Source organism: Nicotiana attenuata, chromosome 3 (genome assembly GCF_001879085.1).
Source record: "Nicotiana attenuata strain UT chromosome 3, NIATTr2, whole genome shotgun sequence".
Classification (NCBI taxonomy): Eukaryota; Viridiplantae; Streptophyta; class Magnoliopsida; order Solanales; family Solanaceae; genus Nicotiana; species Nicotiana attenuata.
Window position 1 is genome coordinate 69,813,423 of NC_031991.1, and position 6,494 is coordinate 69,819,916.

A 6,494-nucleotide genomic window follows, 5' to 3' on the forward strand; every position below is an offset into this window, starting at 1 on the left:
TGATTCTTCAACAATAGTCACCAATTTCACAATAATTCAGCTCGAAAATGCCATGAATCTATGGCTTTGATACCTTATTGAAAGGAAACATTTTGAGTTGAATTGATCGAAGAAGACGGTTGCAGAGGAATAGAGAGAAGAAAGAGAGAATTCTCTGTTTTGTTATTCAGAAAAATAAAAGCCTCAATATACACGTGTGTGTCTATCCTTATTTATACTACCTACTCACTTAATACAAATTAATTAGCTTAATTACTCAACTAACTGTACATGTAAAACTAACTAACTCCAAACTAATATGTGCAACTCCAACAGCCTATGTACAAGTATTGCTATTACTGCTCTTTTCAACAATAATATTAGTCTAGCTATATGGAGATTGAAGTGGTGTATTTGTTTATTTTAAATTTTTATTTTTATATTTATTTTTCATCGTACTGTTAAGAATTTGAATCGAGAAAATTAGATTGCATTGGACAAAACTTATTCAGTTTGTTGATCACTTTATTTATGCACCAAAATTCTTGTACATTGAACTAAATTAATTCAAAATGGTCGAACTGAATTGAACCGAATTAATTCAAAACAGGTCGAATTGACTAAATGTACCCTAATTCAATCTAGTTCGCTAGTAATAAGTTTGCATTCAAATAGTAGCACCTGTAGTCATCAAATCTTGGATCCGCCTCTGTTCGGACGAACAAGGCGAGAATTGTTCAAAAACCATATACAAATATAACTATTCATTATCTAACCAATATATAGCAATTTAACAAAGGAAAAAGCACCAATTTTCTGTTTCTCAACGTAGGCTTATGAACTGAGAACGAGACAACCACAAAGAAATAGAATAGAACCATGATATATGGTAATTTAGGAGATTGAATCCTATTAAGCAAAGATTAAAAAATCCAAGAAGGTGGATCACGTTGCGAAGTATAAAGGGAGAATGTCACGACCCTAGTTCATCAACTGTGAACATGTCATGACGGCACCTGGTCCCCATGACCAGGTAAGCCTAACACTTGCGGAAATGTAATAATTGCGGAAAAAAATAGAGAAAATCAAATCAAATATCTGAAGGAAACTGTACTGAATGCCGCATGGCAAGTACAACTCAACATCACAAGTCTAGAACAATTCCCAAAACCCGGAAACTCACAAATCACAAGCTAAGGGATACAAAAGAGGCTCTGACTCAAGAATATCTATACAAAGGAGAAATACTGAAATTGCTATACTTATTACAGAAAGCTGGAAAGGGACTCCTCGGTCTGCGGACGTAGCAGATATACCTCGAAGTCTCTACCGATACGCCTCCTTCCAAGGCTGACAGAACTGAGTGGAGTACCTGTATCTGCACAATAAAAATGTGCAGAAGAGTAGCATGAGCACACCACGGCGGTGCCCAGTAAGTATCAAGACTAACCTCGGTGGAGTAGTGACGAGGAACAGTCAAGGCACCTACCGGTCAATAAACAGTATAATCATAGGAATAATGGAAATGACATATAATTATGTAAAGACTGCATGAATGACCAAGAATGCTACAAATCACAATAAGGGAAAAATACAACAAGTAACAACGAGAATATAATAAATGAGGATAGAAAATGACGGCAGAATCACAATCCAAATCCTAAGGTCACAACACAGAAATGGGAAAACAAGTCAATAACTCATATCCTACAATGATGTTCACAAAGGTCTTATCCAACTCTTCCACAATTTCGCCAAGTCTCGGACAAACCACAACTCGCGAAGACCCAGCATCTGAAATCTAACAATTGGCATCCTATGCCCCATCAATCTCATGGTCATACCGACAACTAACTGGCTAACTAGGGCCACTCTCACAAATATAATCGATAAACGAGGGCGTACCTCCACCCTTAGCAAAATCAGGAGGAATTCATCTCTAAAAGGAGTGTTCAGCTACGTATATGCTTGTGCAAGTGTTTTTAACAAGAATTCTACCAACCAGAGAAAACATGAAAAGAAGAACGGACCGCACGTATGAATGTTTCCTCACAACTTCCAAGCGATAAAGCTCATACCGGTAAGCAACCCACAATCACATTATTAAACAAATAGGGATGCCTCCACAGGCCGTCACAATTCTCTACAATCATCCCCTGACATAGCCCACCTTATTTCGCCACGTGTGCAACTAATAACACAATAAGCACCGCCTTATTTCGCCACACGTGCATCACAATGTTCCCACCTTATTCCGCCACATGCGCAACCCACATATAAGCATATAACATATCCCGCCTTATTACGCCGCATGTGCAAAACATCAATAACAACAATAGCACGGCAAAGACCTCGTGCATCACTTCACCAACAACCGCACGGCAGAAACCTCGTGCATCACTATACCAACAACCGCACGGCAGAAACCTCGTGCATCACAATACCAACCACCGCACGGCAGAAACCTCGTGCATCACAATATCAACAACCGCACGGCAGAAACCTCGTGCATCACAATATCAACTATCAACAAATGAGATAATATATACAGGAACAAAGCAAGAGAATCAACTCAAGAGATTCCGTTCACCAAAAGACGGTACAACTAACGTACAAGGAAATAAATGTAACAGGGAAATACTAAGCGCAATAAGGACAACTCAACAAGGGAGAAATGATACGAAACAACGATTCCATAATACTCAGTTCTACAACAAGGAAGTTAACATGGATCAAATAATTACAATTAAGGAAGTATCGACTAAACATAGGATATCCAACTTCTTTCCAATTAAGACCAATTAATTACACGAGAGATAGAAATAATGCTTTCCAGATAAAGACAAGCAGTTAGGAATGATAATGTGACTACAGAAGGCAAATGTCTACAGTTAAACAAGTAAAAGTCATTTAGGCAACAAGAATAACCAAAAAGGGCAGATAAATTCTAAGTAAGTCGTGTAGAGGTGGAACTAATAACAGGGAACTCAATCGTATCCAGAACAACTTCATATTCGGTGATTACAAGTACCTAAGAGCCTAAAAGGGCAATTTTCCATAAATAAATCCGAGCACGCACTCGTCACCTCGCGTACAGGGAATACAATCAACAAGGAAGACTCAATACTAAGGGGAAGTCCCCTACACAAGGTTAGGCAAGATACTTACCTCGAACCGGCTAAAATCAACTAGCAACCACGTTCTTGCCACGAGTACTCAACTCCAAATGGCCCAAATCTATTCAATCAAATCACACATTGTAAATAACATCTCAAGCAACTAATCCTACTATTTAATTCAAAGCTAAAGCGCGAATTTAGGCAAAATGACCAAAACGCCCCTCAGGCCAACGTCTCGGAATCGATTAATTTTTACATTTTCATAAACCTCGTACTCTCACGAGTCTAACCATATAAAAATCTCAGAAATCGGAGGTCGAATGCTCCCTCAAAAGTCAATAGTTTAGTCAATGAACTTTCACCCAAATTCTTCCATTTTTGATCCTTAATTCGAATTTAAAAGGTGGATTTAACTACTAAAAGATAGAATATAACTAGAAAGGATCATAGAAATGTTACCCAATAATCTCCTCTCCGAAATCCTCTCAGAATCGCCCTTGCCCGAGCTCAAAATTGATTTTCAAACTTATGAAATTAAACCCTCGAAATTTCCTATTTCTGCCCAGACATTTCCGCTTCTGCGGACAAGGGACCGCTTTTGCGGTCCCGCTTAAGCGGCAAAATAACCGCTTCTGCGGTTTCTCATTAAAGGGGTAAATTCCGCTTTTGCGGACACATGACCGCTCCAGCGGTTCCGCTTTTGCGGAAAGATGACCGCTTCTGCGGTCTCTGAGGGGAAGCCAAACAAATCGCTTCTGCGATGAGGAAGCCGCTTCTGCGGCTCCGCTTCTGCAGTTCCCAAACCGCAGAAGCAAAAATACCAGAAGGGAAAACATACCAGCTGCAACAACTTAGAAAATTTCCCCGTTAACCGCCCAAAATCATCCCGAGGCCCCCGGGGCCTCAACCAAAAGCACCAATACCACCTAATACCTTATTCGAACTTGCACCAATCCTCAAAACACCTCAAACAACACCGGAAACCCGATTAAATCAAGGATTCAAGCCTAAGAACTTCAAATTCTAACCAAATACGCTTTCGATCAAAAACCTAACCAAACCTCGTCCGAATGACCTGAAATTTTGCACACACATCCCAAATGACATGACGGAGCTACAGCAACTTCCGGAATTCAAATCCAACCCTCGGATCAAAAACTCACTATTGGACCGGAAACTTCAAAAATCCAAACTTCGGCATTTCAAGCTTAAATTAGCTACGGACTTCCAAAATACAATCCGAACACACTCCCAACCCCGAAATCACCTAACGGGGCTAACGGAACCATCGGATTTCCATTCCGAGGTCGTCTTCACACTGTTCTGATTACGGACCATTTTTCAACCCTTAAGCTCTCATTTAGGGACTAAGTGTCCCAAAACTCTCCAAAACTCAACATCGAACGTCCCGGCAAACCAAAATAGCAGAAATGAACTTAGGGGAAACAGTTAATGGGGATCGGAGCGTAAATTTTAAAAACGATCGGTCGGGTCGTTACAGAGAACAAGTTTACCAATATAAGGTCAAGTCACAATCTCATAAAAAGGGAAGAATCCGAATCCTGAGTCGTTTGATGGAAGACAAATACAAAAGTCCCACGCATTGCATTGATGTAGAGATTCTGAAACATTCCTACTCCTTTCACAGTAGTAGTACTATTTTCTAGATTTATATGACACGCGTACGATTTCTTTTTTAATACTACTCCCTCCGATTCAGTTTATGTGAACCTATTTCTTTTTTGGTTCGTTTCAAAAAGAATGAACCCTTTCTAAATTTGAAAATAATTTAGCTTAAACTTAAAATCTACCCTTAATAAGAAGCTTTTATAACCACAATAATACTATGGGCCCCTTTTTGACTTGTTTAGGATCACAAATTCCAAAAGTTTTCATTTTTTCTTAAACTCCGTGCCCAGTTAAACAGATTTGCATAAATTGAAACGGAAGGAGTAGTATATTTGAATGTTGCATATCCTCATCCCAAACAGTAGTAGAACAGTATTATTATTGGTACGGCTAGATTTAGTGCAAGATTTCTTAGGTAGAAGTGATGTACTGCAGCAGCTTTTTTCCCTTTAGTCATATCATCATGTGACATCTAGACACTTAGTTTCTTAATAGATCTCCTTTTGTCTATTTCCTTTGTAATTTACCTTTCAATGGGAAACTTGTGTCGTGATTCTGAATTTATCATTCACGGGCCTGCTTCGCAAGGCAGCCGAATAGCCAACGGAGTCCTGATGCAAATTTGAGTCCAACCAAATTCAATATACTCCATCCGTCTCAAAAAGATTGTCTCTTTGACTTGACACAAACTTTAATAAAGTAGAAAAGAATTGAGATATATGGTTTTAAATAAGCCATAATATTTGTGTGGCTATAAATTGAAACTTACGATTTGAAACATGTCATAGCATTTGTATAGCCGTAAATGCTTCTTATTAAGAAAATATTAAAATGTGTCACTCTTTTATAAACAGATTAATAAAAAAATAATATCAATCCTTTTGAAACATATGACGTATATAGGATTGTTTTGGTGAGAGGCATGCTAATATAGAGGCGGGCCTAATATTTTAATTATGGGTTCAAGTGAACCAGTATTTTTGACGTATAGTGTAGGTGATACATGTGAAAACTATTTTAATAATTTTTTTGATTCATAAGTTTAAAGGTGCTTAGGCCCCGTTTGGCCATATATTTTGGCACCGTTTTTTCAAATCTTTTTTGAAAACATTGTTTGTTCATAGATTAATAATTTATTTTTGAAAAATATCTGAAATTATTTTTCAAGTTCCCAAAATCTAGTTTAGGGTAGATTTTGGGTGAAACTTGTTCTCCCACTCACAAAACTTCAAATTTTTTTAAAATAAAATGCATGTCCAAACATAATTTCAACTTCTAAAAATTATTTTTCAAAACTACTTCAGAAATTATTTTTTCAAGTTTCAACTAAATCTATGTCCAAACGCTAGCTTAGATACACTTTAGTTCTATTAGTATTAAAATGATAAAAGGAAATGATAGTATGAGTTGTGATGTCACTCGAAACAGAATTAATAGTTTAATATTTGTCCAGATGTGTGATGAATTGTCTCATTGAGATCACTGTAGTGATTTGGCAATGCATGATTTGAGCAGTTTCTTCAGTCAAAGTATTTATCAGTCAATGGACAGAAGCATCTCCCATGAATCATGCATTATGGAGTTGAAAGATTCCAAACCTAGCTACCACCATTTTAACTAAGAGTTAGATGGGGATTCTTTTTTTAAAATTTACTACTATAAATAGTAGGGAGGAAGCTTAAATTTAAGTCCCATCCCATAAAAAAACACAACTGAGAATTGAGAGAGTTTCTAAGTGTGTATATATGTAGCTAAGGAGCTCCTTTC